This window comes from Eschrichtius robustus, chromosome 11, assembly GCF_028021215.1.
Source record: "Eschrichtius robustus isolate mEscRob2 chromosome 11, mEscRob2.pri, whole genome shotgun sequence".
In the NCBI taxonomy this organism is placed as follows: Eukaryota; Metazoa; Chordata; class Mammalia; order Artiodactyla; family Eschrichtiidae; genus Eschrichtius; species Eschrichtius robustus.
The window spans coordinates 12,215,775-12,233,781 of NC_090834.1; the positions used below are offsets into that span (position 1 = coordinate 12,215,775).

The 18,007-nt window shown below is 49.4% G+C and overlaps 1 protein-coding gene across 1 annotated transcript in view; it reads right to left on the reverse strand.

The window, feature by feature from the left end:
* The window catches only part of GRIK4 (glutamate ionotropic receptor kainate type subunit 4), a 301,261-nt gene that overhangs the window by 79,973 nt on the left and 203,281 nt on the right, over positions 1-18,007 (reverse strand). The gene's annotated exons all lie outside the window — the stretch shown is intronic.

Consider the following 18,007-nt stretch of genomic DNA (forward strand, 5'->3'; position numbering starts at 1 on the left):
AGGCTCTAGTCCTGGTGGATTCACTTTGCTGGCTGCGAGAACCTAGGCAGGTTACTTCGATCTTTCAGAGTCTCAGTTTCCCCAGCTATAAGTGGGGGTAGTAACGTTTGCCCTGCCTTCTTCTCAGAGCCAACTGAGATCATGCATGTGCCAGTTCGAGGTTACATTGTTCAGCCAGACCCAGGAGCGTGGATCTCCGCTGCGTAAACCCAGAAATGACTGAACCTCTCTGAAGGTATTTCCTCATCTGTAAAATGGGAATGATAGAAACATTAGGTGGTCATTGTGAGAATGTATTTAAGCTGAAACTCAGTAAATGCTAGTTTCCTTCCTTTTCCCCATTGTCTTGACTCCTAGGGGGGAAAATATCCACAACTTACTCAGTTCCCCCATTTTAGAAAGTCACCTAAATCGAAATTCAGCATCATTGGGTTTTTAGAGAGTTTGTTTGTTTTCCCAGTGGAACCCTTTCTATAACTACACATACGTGTGTGTGCTACCAATACATTTCTACTAGCTGGAGCCCCTGGCAACTCACTTCTGTTGCTGGGTGTTGGAGGTGGGCCACCAGGAGAGACGGCGGATAGCTGGCTAGAAACCCAATGAAATGCACACATCCGCCTCTGCCAGGCATCTCCAGCCACCAGCGGCAGCTTCCCTGGAAAACCCTCACAAGTTCCATGGATGCCACATGGCTCTACCCACCAGAGCTGGGCTCTGGGTTCCTCTTGTGGAAGCTCCAACCGCAATAAAGACACATCTCACTCTTGGTCCCCACCCCCCCTCCCCCGGGGCCGGAGCGTTGGGGGTCACAGGGAGCAGTAACCATCTCCCTGACGTCATGGTCTGGACCTTGAAGAGGGGAGGGCCCGGCTGGATGCCTCCAGGTCCAGGCAGGAGCCCGATGGTCTCCCCAGGTGAGTCTTTCACCTGCCAAAGGAGAGATGACCAAAAACCCCTCTCCAAGCCTCAGCAAGGACGCCACCGGAGGGGGCCGGGCAGCTTTCTCCACCTCTGCGTGGGCAGAAAAGTGAGGCACGTGCCCCTGTTCATTTTCGCTTACAAGTCGTGTCCTCTGCACACCCACACCAGAAGCCCCGTCTAGATAAAGAAACTGACGCCAAGATAAGAGCCCACCCAACTTGCCCGTGGTCACCTCCCCATCAGCTGAGACACCTGAGCTTTAACTCCTGGGCTCTGAACCCTGGATGAGTCTCCCCAAGGAAGCCTTCGTGGCCCTCCTGCCTGGCTCTTCCAGTGTCCTACTGCACGTTGTGTTTACTTGTCCATCTCCCCGGCTAGCCTGTGAGGGGCTGGCTTGCTCATGCTCGCAGCCCGGCACCCTGCTCAGGGACTGGTACTTGGAGGCGGGGGAAACCATCACTTGGGCTGAGTGCTGTTGTCGGTAGGGCACGAGCAGGAGGTAGGCAAGCGTCCTCTGGTCTCTGGAGGGCCCACAGGAGGGCCCAGCCAGGCCCGGGTATGGCTTGAGCTTCCCCTCCTCCTCTCTCTCGGCAGGGGAGAGAGATGGGGAGGATGAGGGATGAGCAGCTAGATTTTCAAGTGAAGGGGAAAGGAGAACAATAGTCACCGGACCCCTCTTGTGCTGGATGTGTCCTATCATCTCTTTGAATTCTCCCACCAGCCTTGTGGAGTAGTGATGATGTCTTTATTTACGAGGAAACTGGGGCTCAAAGGTTTAATGGCTTGCCTAAGGTCACCTGGCTAGCAGGTGATGCACGGGCTTGAACACAGAGCTGGCTGACTCCTAAATCCAAGACTTTTCCGTGTCCGCTGCTATCTCTTGGGCGGGGATGCCAAGGGCTCCTCCGCATAAGCAGCCCTGGCCAACCAGAGAAAGGCTCAAAGGAGTCTCGGCCACACAGCAAGAACCCCGGACACGGCTTTTTCCCTCCTGGGTTTTTACATCCACAAAGTCAGGTAAAATGAGTCTGCTTCCCTCTCTTCAAAATGGCTAGAATTGGCTTCTGACAGTCTCCTAGGATAGGAAGGGCCAGATTTGGACAGAAGGACATAAAGAAGAGTTAGGCCTGATGTCAGCATCTGGATGTTTGGGACAGGACTGAACTTCTCAGAGTCCTGTCATCTAAACACGCACTTCACACCGACAGGACCAGCAAGACTTCACCCCCCCACTCCCCCACCCAATTTCCCACCCCCATTGTTCTCAGGGGACCCAATCCTCACGAATTGCCTGCCCCAGCTCCAGACTCCCTGTCCGGCCCAAGCCATGAGGTAGATAGGTTGCCACAAAAGCCAGGGATAGAAATGATTTACCCAGACCCAGATCCAACAGCCTGAGCCATGTCGCCTCCCACACCCACCTCTGGGGATGTGGCAAAAAGACAAATTAGCCCCCAAGCTCCAGTCAGGAAATGAATGTCCCACCAACCCTCCCATTAGCCCCCAAGAAATTAATAAACTCATGCAACAAAGCGGCTTTGGCAGCTATTACCCGGAGCAATCTAACTGAGGAAAGGCAGTGGGAAGGAGAGCGGGAGACAGAGCCAGGTGCCCTGGGATACAGGCTAATTGCCCCACCCACTGGGCATCTTCCATGCCACACACATGCCAGGGGTGGGCAGGAGATACAGCGCTCATCACCGACAATCTGTGGCTCTGTCTCCAGCCAAATTCCCTTGCTCCACCCCGCTGACACCTGCTCGCACACCTCCTGCAGGACCAGCAGCTTTGTAAGCCTCTTCCACATGTCCACATGTGCCAGCTTGATTATGCTTCAAATAATGTCTTTCCGTGCCCCTCTCTCTGTGCTTTCTGTCTCTCCCACTTGCTCTGCCTTCCCACCAGTTTAGAGACTCCAGGGGTTGCAGTGAAGGGAGGCGAGGGTATGGATTTGGACACCACCACTGCAAGCCCATACAGCACCTTAAGGCAGGTAAGAAAAAGGCACCCCCTGGGCTGATGTGGCCCTGCGGGTGCACAGCTGGGCATGCTGACTCCAGCCTCTACTCACCACTGAGCTTCCCACAGTCTGTTACCACGAACGCAACGGCCCCAGAGTGGGAGGACCTGAGTTTAACTTGGCTTCTCTGCTTATGAGCTGTGTGACCCTGGGTGAGTTACTTAATCTCTCTGAGCCTCAGTTTCCCCATCTATAAAATGGGGGTTAAAATAGTAATGATTACTTCCTAGGGTTCTTAAGGAGATTAAATCTGATGGTATATGTGCCAAGAACAAGGTGAGTATTCATAGAATTTGTCATGCCATCGTCAGAGACAGAAGATGGGAATCTCTTCTGTGCCCTACACTTTGCACTGTAGACTCCAGTTTAGTAGATTAGACCAGTGTCTCATACTTTGGTTCCTGCACCGGCAACGTCAGTGTTAGAAATGCAAATTCTTGGGCCCCGTTCCAGACTGACTAAATCAGACAGTCTAGGAGCAGGACCCAGCAGTACGTGTTGTAGCCAGCTCGCCAGTGATTCTGATGCAAGCTGGATTCGAGCAGAGCACATAGAGCAACTCAGACGAAAAACATGATGTCAGAGGGAGGCAAGGGTGCAGGAATGAAGAGCGGCTGAAGGCCCACCTGTGGCAAGCTAGGAAAGGTTTAAAAACTGGCTCTCCAGGAAAAAAGGCCTTGTCTGATCTGCCCACTTCTGTGGTGTAAACACACCCACCATGGTTGACTTCAAGCTACCCACATGCAGTCACGGGACACCGAGTTGGGAAGAGAAGTGTATAACGGGCTCTGGCTGGCCGGGCAAGCTGGCTCCAGCCACCACGCTCACAGGCCCTGTGCTGGGCGCTCGTTTATGCTTACGAATCTCACTGCCACCCTACTTATGAGTAAGGAAAGTGATGTCCACATAGGTAATAATTTACCTGAATCACAGAGCTGAGGCGTGGAAAAAACCAATGTGCTGCTTCACTGAGATCACAATATTTAAAACAAATGTGTATTCCTTCTCACTACTGATTCTATGCTCTTAGAAGAAACTAGAAGTGCTTTGTCAAATATGAAAATCGAGGTAAATATAACTGATATGACATGTGTTTGCACGTGCACAGAAAGTATCATTTATCCAACTTCCCCAAAGGACACAGAATCCATATAAATTAGTAATAATCTTGTTCCCTGGCTGTATAAAAATTAAATAAATAAAATAAAATTCAAATAAAAAAATAATAATGTTGCTCCTTTAAGCGCTAAAATTGAGGGGGAGGGTTTTAATTATTTATTTGCAAGAATTATTTCCCAAAATTCTTTCAAAGGGAATTATACTTTCTGCTGTCCTCTTAAACAGAGTGGACGTCTTTACCTTCGTGCAGTGTCATCATTTTGAAGCCAATTATTATCCTGTCCTGCTCATTGGTTACTGAAATGTGGTGGCCTCACCCTCATTTCTGTGCTTTCATAAGTTAATTTGTCTACTTTTCATAGTGTCTCTTTTCCGATTGTGAACTGTCATTTCCTTCCGCTATTTGGATAGCTGTCTCGCATTGGTCCTTTCCTTCCAGCATCTGTGTTTAAGATTCCTGGCGGAGCAACCAAGGGACCAAGCTTGAAAGCACTGCTGTAAGGAAAGTACAGATAAGGCCTGATGGGGCCTAGGGCCTTGAGTGAACAGACCCTGTGACATTGATATGGGCAACCCAACGGTCCCTTGGAGAGGTGACCGCTGTACAGTTGAATGAGTGTGGTCTGCCGTGTGACCCTGGGTCAGCGTAAGCAAGCTGGTCACTCCCTCGGCAATGCACCATGGGAAAGGCTTGTCCAGGGGCCCTGACCGCAGGCATCGCCTGCTGAAAGATCTGGTTGTGTGTCACCCGGAGACTGCATTAGCATCCAGCACTGTGACCTCAGGGCTGGGTGACCCTGAGCAAGTCACTTGATTTCCCCGAGTCTCACCTTTCCCTGCCCTCCACCCTAATTCAAGCTCCCACTGAACTTGCCCTGGGCCAGGATCCTTCGGGTTCTCTCTTTGTTCTGTTCTCCACTCAGAAGCAGCCAGCCGCCTCTATCAAGTCTCAACTAGGATCACACCGGCCCCTGCTGAAACCCTTCAATTCTTCTCCCACTTTCGTTTAAGGATAGAAACCAAAATCCTTAACATGGCCCACCAAGCCCCATGAGGCCTGGCTTCTGTCCACCCTCCACACTCATCTCACACCATCTTTCCCGGCTTTATCTGTGCTCCTGGCACACCTATGAGTTCACGTGCAACAAGTGCCTTCCTGCCAGGGTCTCTGTGCGTGCTGTTCCCTGTCTGGACTCTCCTTGCTGCCCGACCCTTTGGCCCCCAGCCCCATTTCAGCTAGTTCAGGGGTTGGCAGACCACGGACTACAGGCCCAATCCGGCCCGCTGCCTGTTTCAGGAAATAAAGTTTTATTGGAACATAGTCACGCCGATTCATTGATGTACTGTCTGTGACTGCACTCACCTACAACAGTAAAGCTGCAAAGTCTAAATTTTTACTATCTGGGCCTATTTTATAAAAAGAAGTTTTCCAAACCTTGATCTAGTTTATACCTGTTAACCCCTCAGGCCTCAGTTGAGAAATCACTACCTTCAGGAAGCCTTTCCTTTAACTCCCAAAGTCAAACTTCTCCCCGAACCACATTCTTTTCCTTTAGAGCATCTGGCTCGGGCTGTCATTATACATTCATTAATGAGACCATTGCTCACCACCTGTCTTTCTCCCTGTGCCGCTGGGCGACAGCCCTCCGCTGTCGCCTGAGCTGGGCGGTCCCGCCCAGAGCAACCACACGCTTCTCGCTCGCAGCTCTCCTGCTCCCGCCGAGAATCTCTTGAGGTTGTCATTTTGCCGCTTTGTTCTCTCCCAAATAGGTAAAAAGGGATTCATTTTTAAAACCCTGAGGGATTTCCTGACATCCATACTTGCCTCTGTGAGTACGCACATGGCTCTGTAACATTTAATATCTTATGTACGTGTAGATGATTGTTCTTTGCACTCAGCGCTGCCAGGATGCAGCTTCTAGACAGGCTGACATAACTCCACGGCCGGGCAAGCCCTTCTGCTCCAGAGTCAGATTTCGCAAACACTTACTCATCACCTTTGCACGCTGGGCACTCAGCCACGTGATTTGCTGATGTAAATTTCTCTGATTCTGCATAACAACCCTGTTATCATTCCCACCTGAGAAATGTAGGCGCTTCAGACAACAGTAATAACACTTAAGGGCTTCATGTAGGCATTTCATACAAGTTTTTGTTGAATGAATGAATGAATGGAATTGAGACTCAGAGATGTCAAACAACTTGCCGAGGATCACAGTTAATAGAGGATGGAACTGGGATTTGCACTCAGGTTCTATTTACTGCTATACTATCTGGTCGGGGTAGGGCAGGTGCAGGCTACCCTGACCTTAAGATCTGGGCCGGGCTTCCCTGGTGGCGCAGTGGTTAAGAATCTGCCTGCCGGGGCTTCCCTGGTGGCGCAGTGGTTGAGAGTCTGCCTGCCAATGCAGGGGACACGGTTTCGAGTCCCGGTCTGGGAGGATCCCACATGCCGCGGAGCGGCTAGGCCCGTGGGCCGCAGTTGCTGAGCCTGCGCGTCTGGAGCCTGTGCTCCGCAACGGGAGAGGCCGCGATGATGAGTGGCCCCCGCTTGCCGCAACTAGAGAAAGCCCTCGCACAGAAACGAAGACCCAACACACCCATAAATAATAAATAAATAAATTAAAAAAAAAAAAAAAAAGTAAAAAAAAAAAAAGAATCTGCCTGCCAATGCAGGGGACACGGGTTCGAGCCCTGGTCTGGGAAGATCCCACGTGCCGCGGAGCAACTGGGCCCATGAGCCACAATTACTGAGCCTGCGCGTCTGGAGCCTGTGCTCCGCAACAAGAGAGGCCGCGATAGTGAGAGGCCCGCGCACCGCGATGAAGAGTGGCCCCCGCTTGCCACAACTAGAGAAAGCCCTCGCACAGAAACAAAGACCCAACACAGCCATAAATAAAAATAAATAAATAAATAAATAAAAAGATCTGGGCCTTCCCACACACCTCTCTGATCACCGTGAACTTGTTCTTTGGAGAATACAGACCTGAAGGTAGTCAGCTACAGGAGTCCACGAGAGTGACCCTGACCAAGGCACAGGGTAGTTTCTTAGGGGCCTAGCACGGGGAGATGCAGAGGGAGGGCACCAGGAGGCCTACATTTTCTTAACTCTTCTGCCATGCATAAGCTCTGTGACCTTGAGCAAGTCACTTAACCTCTCTGAATCTTCCTCATCTGCAAAGTGGAAATAAACGAATCTGCCTACCCATAGTACAGCAATGCTGTTGCTAATCAACTGAGTTAGTGTGTACGATGGCTCTTGACGAGCCATAATAAGCCACGGGAACTTAAGATAATAGCACTACTGTCCGTCTGGTGGAAATGCAGCTGACCAGAAGTCCAGTTCTAAGCTGCCATGTGCTGTGTGGCCCTGGGAAGTCAATTTTGCTGCCTATAAGACAAGGGTAGTTAGTCTCTCTCCCCTTCTCCTCTTATTGGGATGATATGAGGTGATCACAGATGTGACAAAAGTTTAAAGCCCTATGCAAACGCAAGCTCTTTCTTCCAGATCCTCGTTCTCTAGGGCCGTCCCAAAGGTGGACAAGCCATAACCAACGACTCAGTTTTTTTAACCTCAGTTTCAGGGTTCAAAGTTGGTTCTCACTAGGAAGAATACATAAAATAATGTATCAGTGTCTCCTTGAGTTCACGGAACTAATTTCAACACACAGGCAGGAAGAATGACAGTCAGATGTGAACCACTACGGCTAGAGGCCCCGGGAATTGAGACTGAGTTACAGTTTGGAGTGTCTATAGTATAGGTCTGTGCCTTGATATATGACCAGCCAAAAAGATTTGTAATGTAAGCCTCCGTGGTGAACCTCTGGCGTGAAGGAACAAAATGTTTATTGACTTTAAATCTAATATCTCCAATCATAAAACTTTAGTTCACATGGGAGACTGGATCATGAGTGAGGGCCCCTGCCTGAGGGGTTGACCTGGGGAACAAAGGGAGTTATCGACGTTGGCGGAAGAGCTCATTCTCTCAGCCAAAATATTCTTTTAGCGGAAAACATGTGCTTACATGCACAATACTGTAAAAAACCCAGGATCAAAGGACAACAGTGGCAAATGCCAAAGGTGAGAGATCAAAAACAATCCCGGGGAAAGCTGGGAAGACTTCCTATCAAGTGAGCCCTTCCTGGGCTGATTGAGCCTTCAGCTGAGTTGGTCTAAGGCAGCGTTTTGTTCAACTGCGGCTGCTACCCGTTAGTGGGTTAGGAAATCAATTTAGTGGGTTAAGACCTGCATTTTAAAAATGAAATATATATCCAGAATAGATCAGAGTGCAACCCACACACCAGGGGCAACTACTGTTTCATAAGCTTTGGTTTCAATTATGTGTAGGTCGGTGTTAATGTGCATCCTGGATTGGCAACCAGAATGCGAGTCATGCTCAAAAAGGATGAAAGTGCCTGGCTAAAGGACTAACTATAAGAAAATTATACAAGCTGATACTTTTGAGCATTTATCACATATCAAATACTAGACTAAATGCTTTACATTTGTTATTTAATCTTCCCAACCACACTATAAGGGAGGTCCTGTTGATACTATCATCCCCATTTTACAGATTAGAAAACTGAGGCTCGGAGAGGTTAGGTTTCTTGCCCAAAGTTCCACACTTAATGCAGATTCAAACCCAGGCAGGTCCACTCTGCTGCACTGCCCCCAACATATTAATTTTCCTGGGCTGTGGATGTGTAGTTAAATGTTTGGAAAACATTTTAATTGTTATTCCTTATCCATTGGTATTTGCCATAAGCTTTCCTGCTTGAAAGTCCACATCCCTGAGGTCAGACTTTGCTTTTCCTTGCCTTTGATTCTGACTTAACGTATTTATAAGAGGATATTTATTTATTTATTTTAACATCTTTATTGGAGTATAATTGCTTTGCTATGGTGTGTTAGTTCCTGCTGTATAACAAAGTGAATCAGCTATACATATACATACATCCCCATATCTCCTCCCTCTTGCGTCTCCCTCCCACCCTCCCTAGCCCACCCCTCTAGGTGGTCACAAAGCACCGAGCTGATCTCCCTGTGCTATGCAGCTGCTTCCCACTAGCTATCTATTTTACATTTGGTAGTGTATATATGTCCATGCCACTCTCTCACTTCATCCCAGCTTACCCTTACCCTTCCCTGTGTCCTCAAGTCCATTCTCTATGTCTGTGTCTTTATTCCTGTCCTGCCCCTAGGTTCTTCAGAACCATTTTTTTTTTTTTAGATTCCATATATATGTGTTAGCATATGGTATTTGTTTTTCTCTTTCTGACTTACTTCACTCTGTATGACAGTCTCTAGGTCCATCTACCTCACTACAAATAACTCAGTTTCGTTTCTTTTTATGGCTGAGTAATATTCCATTGTATATATGTGCCACATCTTTATCCATTCACCTGTCGATGGACACTTAGGTTGCTTCCATGTCCTGGCTATTGTAAATAGAGCTGCAATGAACATTGTGGTACATGACTCTTTCTGAATTATGGTTTTCTCAGGGTATATGCCCAGTAGTGGAATTGCTGGGTCATATGGTAGTTTTATTTTTAGTTTTTTAAGGAACCTCCATACTGTTCTCCATAGTGGCTGTATCAACTTACATTCCCACCAACAGTGCAAGAGGGTTCCCTTTTCTCCACACCCTCTCCAGCATTTATTGTTTGTAGATTTTTTGATGATGGCCATTCTGACTGGTGTGAGGTGATATATGAGAGGATATTTAAATAAAGTTTGAGGAAGAGGACAGTGGAAAAAGTAAAGCATCAGGGATCCTGGCTTCCTGATGTGGCCCTGTCTTCAACTGGCTCTGGTCTCTGAATTCCTCATGTGACCACTCGCTCTGGCCGCCCTTGTCTGGGCTCTTCACAGTCCCCTTCACCTGGGGATGCCCAGCTATCCACCAGCCTTTGGCCTGAATGTCACCCCCTTGGGGAGGCCCTTCCCAGCCTCTCACTCCCCATCACAGAGACTCAGGCATAATGCCCTGAACTTCTTCTTTGTAGCACTCATTATATAATTATTTAGATAATTATTTATTTCATATAATTATTTAGATAATTATTTGCTTCAAGTCCATTTCCTGCACTACAAAATACATTCCATGACTGGTGAGGCTCTGACTTATTCCTCACATATGCCCAATGCCTAGTGTGGAATCAGTGCTTAGTAAATATCTGACAACTGGGGCTTCCCTGGTGGCGCAGTGGTTGAGAATCTGCCTGTCAATGCAGGGGACACGGGTTCGAGCCCTGCTCTGGGAAGATCCCACATGCCGCGGAGCAACTAGGCCCGTGAGCCACAATTACTGAGCCTGCGCGTCTGGAGCCTGTGCCCCGCAACAAGAAAGGCCGCGATGATGAGAGCCCCGCGCACCGCGATGAAGAGTGGCCCCCACTTGCCGCAACTAGAGAAAGCCCTTGCACAGAAACGAAGACCCAACACAGCCAAAAATAAATAAAAACCCAAAAGTTAAAAAAAAAAAAAAAATCTGACAATTGCATTAATAAATTCCCCTTTGGAGCTCCAGCTCACAGGACAGTGCCTGGCCTAGAATGGGTGCTCAATAAATATCTGTTGAATTGAATTATGAAATTCCTTTGGGCAAGTCCCTTCTTTTTAGTCTTCAGTCATCTAACCTATAAAAGAAGGATCTAGTCTAGCCCCTTCCAACTCATACATGAATTCCTGAAAGTGCCAGGTAGATTTATAGTGTGATATAGCTTTTCAAAGGGCTGTGGGGCAAAGCTGGGGAGAGACAACACAAAGAGGCCTCGGAAGGTGACTGTAGGAGGGCACTGGAAGCTCGGCTGCCTGGACACGAAGATGAAGCAGGCTGGACTTCCCTGGTGGCGCAGTGGTTAAGAATCCGCCTGCCAATGGAGGGGACATGGGTTCGATCCCTGGTCCAGAAAGATCGCACATGCCACGGAGCAACTAAGCCCGTGCGCCACAACTACTGAGCCCGTGAGCCACAACTACTGAGCCTGCGTGCCTAGAGCCCATGCTCCACAACATAAGAAGCCACCGCAATGAGAAGCCCGCGCACCACAACGAAGAGTAGCCCCTGCTCGCCGCAACTAGAGAAAGCCCCCGCGCAGCAAAGACCCAACACAGCCAAAAATAAAATTTAAAAATTAAAAAAAAAAGTTCTACTAAAAAAGAAAAAGATGAAGCAGGTGGCCACCTATGAGAAGGCTGCCAGGGAGGGCACTCTCCCACCTGCCAGGAAACAGCTCTCTCTGAGCCCGGGGGCTGATTGATGCCTGGCATTCCTCCATTAGAGAGCCTGGTGTGAGAGCTGGTCAACATGGAAATAAATATCAAAGTGTTAACACATTATTATCCAATTCACCAGATATTTCAGCCAGTCAGCGGCACCCACTACTTACAACGGGGTGGCAGGTTTGATGCAAGGGAAGAGTGCTCTTCTAATCAGACCACACCTGAATATTGCATATTGTTCCACACACCACTCTTTCAGTGAAGCATAGACTAACTGGAGTGTATTCCAAGCATATTGACCAGCAAAGCGATTGAAATCACATTCTAGAAGGAAAAAGTACAGGCAGTGCTGGGAAGGATGGACTAGATGTGTGGACCCAAGAAATGGAACTAAGGACAAAAGGAAGAGGGCTTCAGAAAGAAAGAATTCCACCCAATAGATGGAGAAACTTTCTAACAATGAGAGCTTCCCAAGATGGAATATGCCGTCCCTATAGGTACTGAGTTCCCCAACACTGGAGGCATTCAAGCACAGACTCTACTTCATGAGAACACATTTGCAAGAATTCAAGCATTTGATTTGAGTAGTGATCTAGAGGGCCTTTACTAATCCTTTCGGCCCCAAGAATGTGGGATCTAGATTCTACTTCTACATCAGGGGAATCAGAAGCAAGGCCAGAGTATCAAGGGGCAGATGAGGTCCTTGGACATTGTGAGAAAACAAGAGAGCAGGAGTATGGGGTCATGAATGCAGAAGGAAAAGGCCACTGCAGGAAAACTTCAGCCATTCCTGTTTGCTCCTTCCTGGTCTTCTCTCCTGGCTGAACTCATTACAGTTGGTTCTCGTTATTCATGGTAGTTGTGTTCTATAAGGTTGCCACAAGCACTGAATTAGGGAGACTGAACCATTTCTCCTAAGGGAAAAACAGGGTTAGGTTCCTGTGAACCTCTGGTCACAACATTTTCATCAACCAATTAACACATAACCTCGATTTATGTGTGTTTCTGCTGATAGACATCTTATTTAATACATACTGTTGATTCAATAATATTGGACAACAGCATTAAATGTCATGCCTGAACAACGCTTTTCTAATGCCTGTATTTTCTCTGTAAGGCACATTGCAGATTTCTTGCCCTTAGGAACACTAGACAGCACTTCAGCGTTAAGTACGGGGGTTATTTTAAACAGCAAAATCTCCAAGAAAAAGCACAAACATGTGAAAGACATGACACTGCAGAGACTGTGAAAAGCACACTTGTTTACAGTATGAGCCGAAAGAAGGCAGAGCATCACCTTGCTGGACCCCAGCTGGGAACATGCCTGGCAACCCACTCAAATTTTTCACTGCTCTGTGCGTGTCTGTGAAAGCACCATGAGTATTGCATTGGGGTTACAAATACATTTTAGCGAGTAGACCAATTTGCAAATATGGAATCTGCAAATAATGAGGATCAACTGTACTCGTCTGCACCTGAATTTTCAACTCTTGCCAAAGATGTGCCCAGACTTCTATCCCGAATCCCCAACCTCTGGGATGTGAAGTGGAATTTAGTCTCGCCCTCACCACTCCTCCTGCCAAAGAGAACAAACCGACAGCGGCTCTGGTGACAGATACATACTATGTAGGGCAGGAATGGAGCTCAGCTCACCCCACTGGGCTCTGGCTAAATATGCTAATCCCCAGGGATGCTCTTAGGAATCTAATAGACCCTCCAACTAGCTTAGGGTTTCAGAAGTTAAATTTCCCCGAGCAGGGCAGTGAGGATGCACACATCACCTTTCTTTTTGGACAGATGTACTGATTTTGATGATTTCTTTTGCCTACATCTCAACTCCCTCCTTTTTTCCCATATGGTCAAAAATCTCACAGACTCTCTTCTAAACATTTGGGAAGATAATCAAACCAGCATGGGGTGAGTGCACGGCAGAGTCTGTAAATGTGAAGACTCAGCTGCACAGCCCTCTCTCACCTCCCAGAAGACGGAAGACATTTCCACTTAGCTGCCGAGGAGAGAATTTATCAGAGAGCTCAGGCATGCTCGAGATTTTTCATCTTACAAGAAAATCACTGCCCACGAACACGACACAGTCAGGGCATGGAGAGTGCCCGGCTTCATTTGTTAAGCTCGCCGGGTACAGAAGTATCTTGGAGAAGCAGTTGTATTAATAATACACAACTTTGAGCTCTGAACGGCAGATGCCAATTGAACTAATGGTTCTAAGGAAGCATCCGGGCTGAAGGATGAAGCTGATCTCCCCCACCTGCCGTCCTCCAGGAGTCAGGAGAATGCTGGAGGGTGGGGGCAGATGCATCGCTGAGCTTTCAGGATGGACTGAGGATGGCCCATTGCTGCCCCTAGGCGGATGCAGGCTGCAGGTGGGAGATGGTGTGTGGCTGTGCCTCACCGTGCTCTGGGAAGATGAGGCGCTTTTAGTTGGGGATGGGGGTGGTGTCAGCAGCTCTTGTCTGGGCAGTGCCACGTCAGGCAGGCCCTAGATGTGCTGGGGATTCTCCCAGGAGTAGAGCCTTGACTTCTGGTTTTTGTCTGCACACCCACCCAGAGCCACTGCAAAGTGGAACTGGTGATACCACCACGTTAGGGAGTGGAGGACAGAGGTTAGGGACAGAGGAAGGAGAGGGAGGGGTGGAGGAGGGCCGTGGGGAACCCTTCCCGAAGCAGGCAGGGGCCAGCTGGCAGAATTTATTTCTGCCAGCCTGGTTGGCACGGGCTGGCCCTTGCAGCCTTCTTGCAGGGCTCTGGAGTTGCAGCAGGAGTGACGTGAGCGTATGGCTCAGCCCTGCTTTGTCTTTCCCCAAACCAGGCGAGAAGCGAGATCCCGGGAATACTGCATGCAGAGAAAGAGAAATATATCGACAGACATCCCCCTGAGAGACAGCAGAACTAAAATGTGCACAATAGAGTGGAATCCTCAAAGCACATCTATAAAAAATATTTCATTTTGTTCTCACAAACATTTGATGACGCACACAGAGCAGATCCTATGATGACCGTCGTTCCTGTTTTACTGAGGATGCAATCAAAGAACGGAACATGGGGAGCTACGGGAGCTGGCACTGGCCTGAGCCCTTCCATGTCCCCACGGTGCCTGCCCTGCATACAGCTCCCTCTCACCTCCCTGGATTTTCCCTTCCCCCCGCCCGCCTGTCTGCGCTCCCCACACCTCTGGCCTGGAGCCTGCCCCATGTCTCATCAGAGCTGACTGATGCGGGCTGCTTCCTGAGACTAAATTAGCAGCTCTCCCAGGCATGAGCCGGCTGAAGAGGCGCAGGAAGCAGTCACTCAGAACTGGCAAACTTCCCCAGGCTGAGCTCAGGCGGGCTGCGTGATCGGGCATATTACAAGAAATAGATTTCAAGCGCAGTCCTTTAAAACCCTGCCCCTCTGTCCAAAAGCAGCCCCCCGTTTGAAATTCTAAGTAGCTCTAATTTGTTTGCCGGCTGATGTGTGAATAAGCTTCCATAGTCAGTGACTTTTCCATCAAAGCTGATAAGCAGGAAGTCCCTGTGCTTTGGGAGAAAGAGCCAGAAGTCTGTGGGCCAGGGAGGCAGGAGGAGAGAAGGCCGTCAGACAACACCCTTCGGAAGCCAGCTCTTCTGCCCCTCGGCTGTCAGTCATCCTGGGGGTGGCCAGGAGAACCAGATGCCCTCACAGGATGAGGCACCTGATAGAGTTTTAATTAACGAGAGGACTATTGCTGTTAGAGAACGGAAAGCAAATGGAAAGGGAGAAACGCATCAGTGATCGGAGGGGCCTTCCACGCCAATTTTCAAATTCCAGTTGCCAATGGGGAGGCTTGTCGTGTGGAATCTCTCTTGGACAAATGGGGAGCAGTGGCTTTGGAACAGTCTCGTGACAAAATCCTCGGTCCCCACGCTCTCCGCACACACCCCAGGTCCTAGCACCCCAGTCCCTCGTTCACTGGTACATCTCTTCTCCCAGCTGGGCGGTCTGTACTCACGGCGTTCCCAAGCCTGCAGCAACGGCAGCGCGGGCACGCTACAGCAGAGGCAGAGGCCCGGGGAGCAGGTAGCAGGAGCACTTGGAGGCTCCCTGAGGAGGGACTCTGTGACCTGAGCTCTGGAGACATGAGCAGGAGCGGCCGGGCGAGAAATGGGGCTTGAGGGCGCAGGCACGGGGCGGTGGAGGGGGGATGGCACAGGAGGAGGCTCGAAGGTAGGCAGGGACCAGCACGGGACAGCCTTGCTCTGGAGCTGCCATTTACCCTGAAAGCAAATGGGGGCCACGGAGAGGTTTTCAGCCCAGGAATGACGTTCCCATCTGCTTTCTCTGGTGGAGAGAACTGGACTTGATAACCTTTCAGGTCTCCTCCAACCCTAAGAATGTAGGATATTCTGTGAGATATTGTCAACTATTTTAAACCTCACGCCAACCCCCTTCTCCCGGTGCCTTAATTAAAAGGAATAAGTGGGTTTCCCTGGTGGCGCAGTGGTTGAGAGTCCGCCTGCCAATGCAGGGGACGCGGGTTCAAGCCCTGGTCTGGGAGGATCCCACATGCCGCGGAGCAACTGGGCCTGTGAGCCACAATTACTGAGCCTGCGCGTCTGGAGCCTGTGCTCCGCAACAAGAGAGGCCGCGATAGTGAGAGGCCCGCGCACCGCAATGAAAAGTGGCCCCCGCTTGCCGCAACTAGAGAGAGCCCTCGCACAGAAACGAAGACCCAACACAGCCATTAATAAATAAATAAATAAATAAATAAATTAATAAATTAAAAAAAGGAATAAGTGACTTCTCAGTAACCTTCAAAGCAGCCCCCAGACCACCGATCTCTTTCTCCCCTCCCTCTGGAGAACCTGCTGCCTCAGAATTTCCTTATCAAAGGCCAAGTCTCTGGGAATGGCCCACCAAGCAGCACCCCTAGCCAGTCCTCTCTCGTCAGGTCCGTCCCCCAGCCGGGGAGTTGGCACACGAGGCTCCGGATTTCCAGCAATCAAACCCTACTCCTGTGCTCTGAGCCAGGACCCACAAAGGCAGCTTCAAAGGATCTGCATATTTATGGTAAACTCCCTCCTCGGATTGAAAATGTATTCCACAGTAGCAATCACGGGTGCCCTCCTAGCAGCTTGCCCACTGGCAACTTGTCTGAGCCTTAATGACTTCTCATTAGCGCAGGTGGGATCTGAGCTGTCCCAGAGGCTCATACTAACAGGGGTGGGGGACAGGGCACAGATGCCGGGGGTGGGTGATGTGTCCATGGAGAGGGTGTCTCCGTCCTCACTGTTCCCCCAATGCCATGTACGGGCAACGGCAACACAGACCATCACCTGACAGTGTGTTTTTAGGATTTTCCATTGTTCTTTGCTTTTCAAGTAGGAGGAGCGGTCTGGAGCGGGGAGAGACCCCAGCAGGTCTGCTACACTTCCTGGTGTTCTGGCTGAGAGGGCCATGATAAGAAGTGTAGCTGTCTTTATATTACTCAGAGGTGCAGCCGAAGCACGTTCTATGGCCACAAACGCTGGACCATCCCACCCAGACCTCCCCGGAAAGGGGGCAGACATGCCTGTGTGTGGGCTTCTGTCAGGGAAGAGGGCAGCACAGGAGATCAAAGAGAGGCTTCCTGTCCTCCCAGCAATTGGTGGGACCTGCCGGACCTTCGGGAAGTTGGAGATGGATTCCCCAAACCTTCTAGAAGACTCTGCGTCCCTGAATTCTTGGTTTGCAAGGGTGACTCACAAAAGCCACTTGTCCACCCTCCCGTGTCTGGTTACAGCTACACTCAAGTCATTCCAGGAAATCAGGCCCTTGGAAAGCTGAGTTTGTATCAGCTTTGGAAAACAAAATATGGCTGTCGGTTCGCAATGTTTTTTATTCGCCCACTCCTGGCCAGCTCTGCCAGTCTCCATGGGAACAGAGTTAAATGGATCCATGGTCCAGGAAAAGGTGGCCCAGGGCTGGTTTCTATGAAAAGTTCATCTGACAATAACCCTGTGTATTTTGGAAGTGGGGATTAGGGGGAGGGGCAAGAGGAGTAATTAACTGACTCCAAGCCCCAGAGTTCAGAATGAATCAAAAATTTGAAGACTAATTCCAGTAAGCAACTTAATGTGGTGAGTAGAAACTGAGTGTTTTGAGTGAGGAAGGTGAAAGTCCCACAGTGCTCTCAGCTCTGTGCCAGTTTGCCCCATCTGGAAGCTGGTACCCACTTTGGGCCTTATGTTTTAATAGAGCCCCAGACAAACCAAAAAGCATTCGTGGTGAAAGATTTGTCACCTGTGTCGCATTGGGAACAGCTATGGGCCACTGTTTGGGGGAGGAAAAAAATCAGAGGGGCAGAACAACTCAAGCACTAGACAGTGATTATTGACTGCAGTTTTTGCCTTTCCCAAAAGACTAGGAGCTCTGGAAGGAACCATGACTTATTTATCTCACATTTCTAGCCCTTGACACGAAGTAGGTGCTCAAAAAATTTTTATGCTAAGTTTCAGAAGAGGATGAATAAATGAAGGGAAGTCAAGCTATTTTTAAATATTTGAAGAGCTGGTAAAAAGAGAGAAAGCTGATTATCCTGGGTTGCTTAATGGGGCAGGACTAGGAGGCAGGTTTTGACTCAGTGCCTGGAAGATTCTGGAATGTGTTCCTGGGGAGGCGGTGAATCTCCCAGCCCAGGACATGCTCAAGGAGAGGCGGTGTGGCTGTTTCCCTCAGGGATGCTGTGGGGAACATTCTTGCACT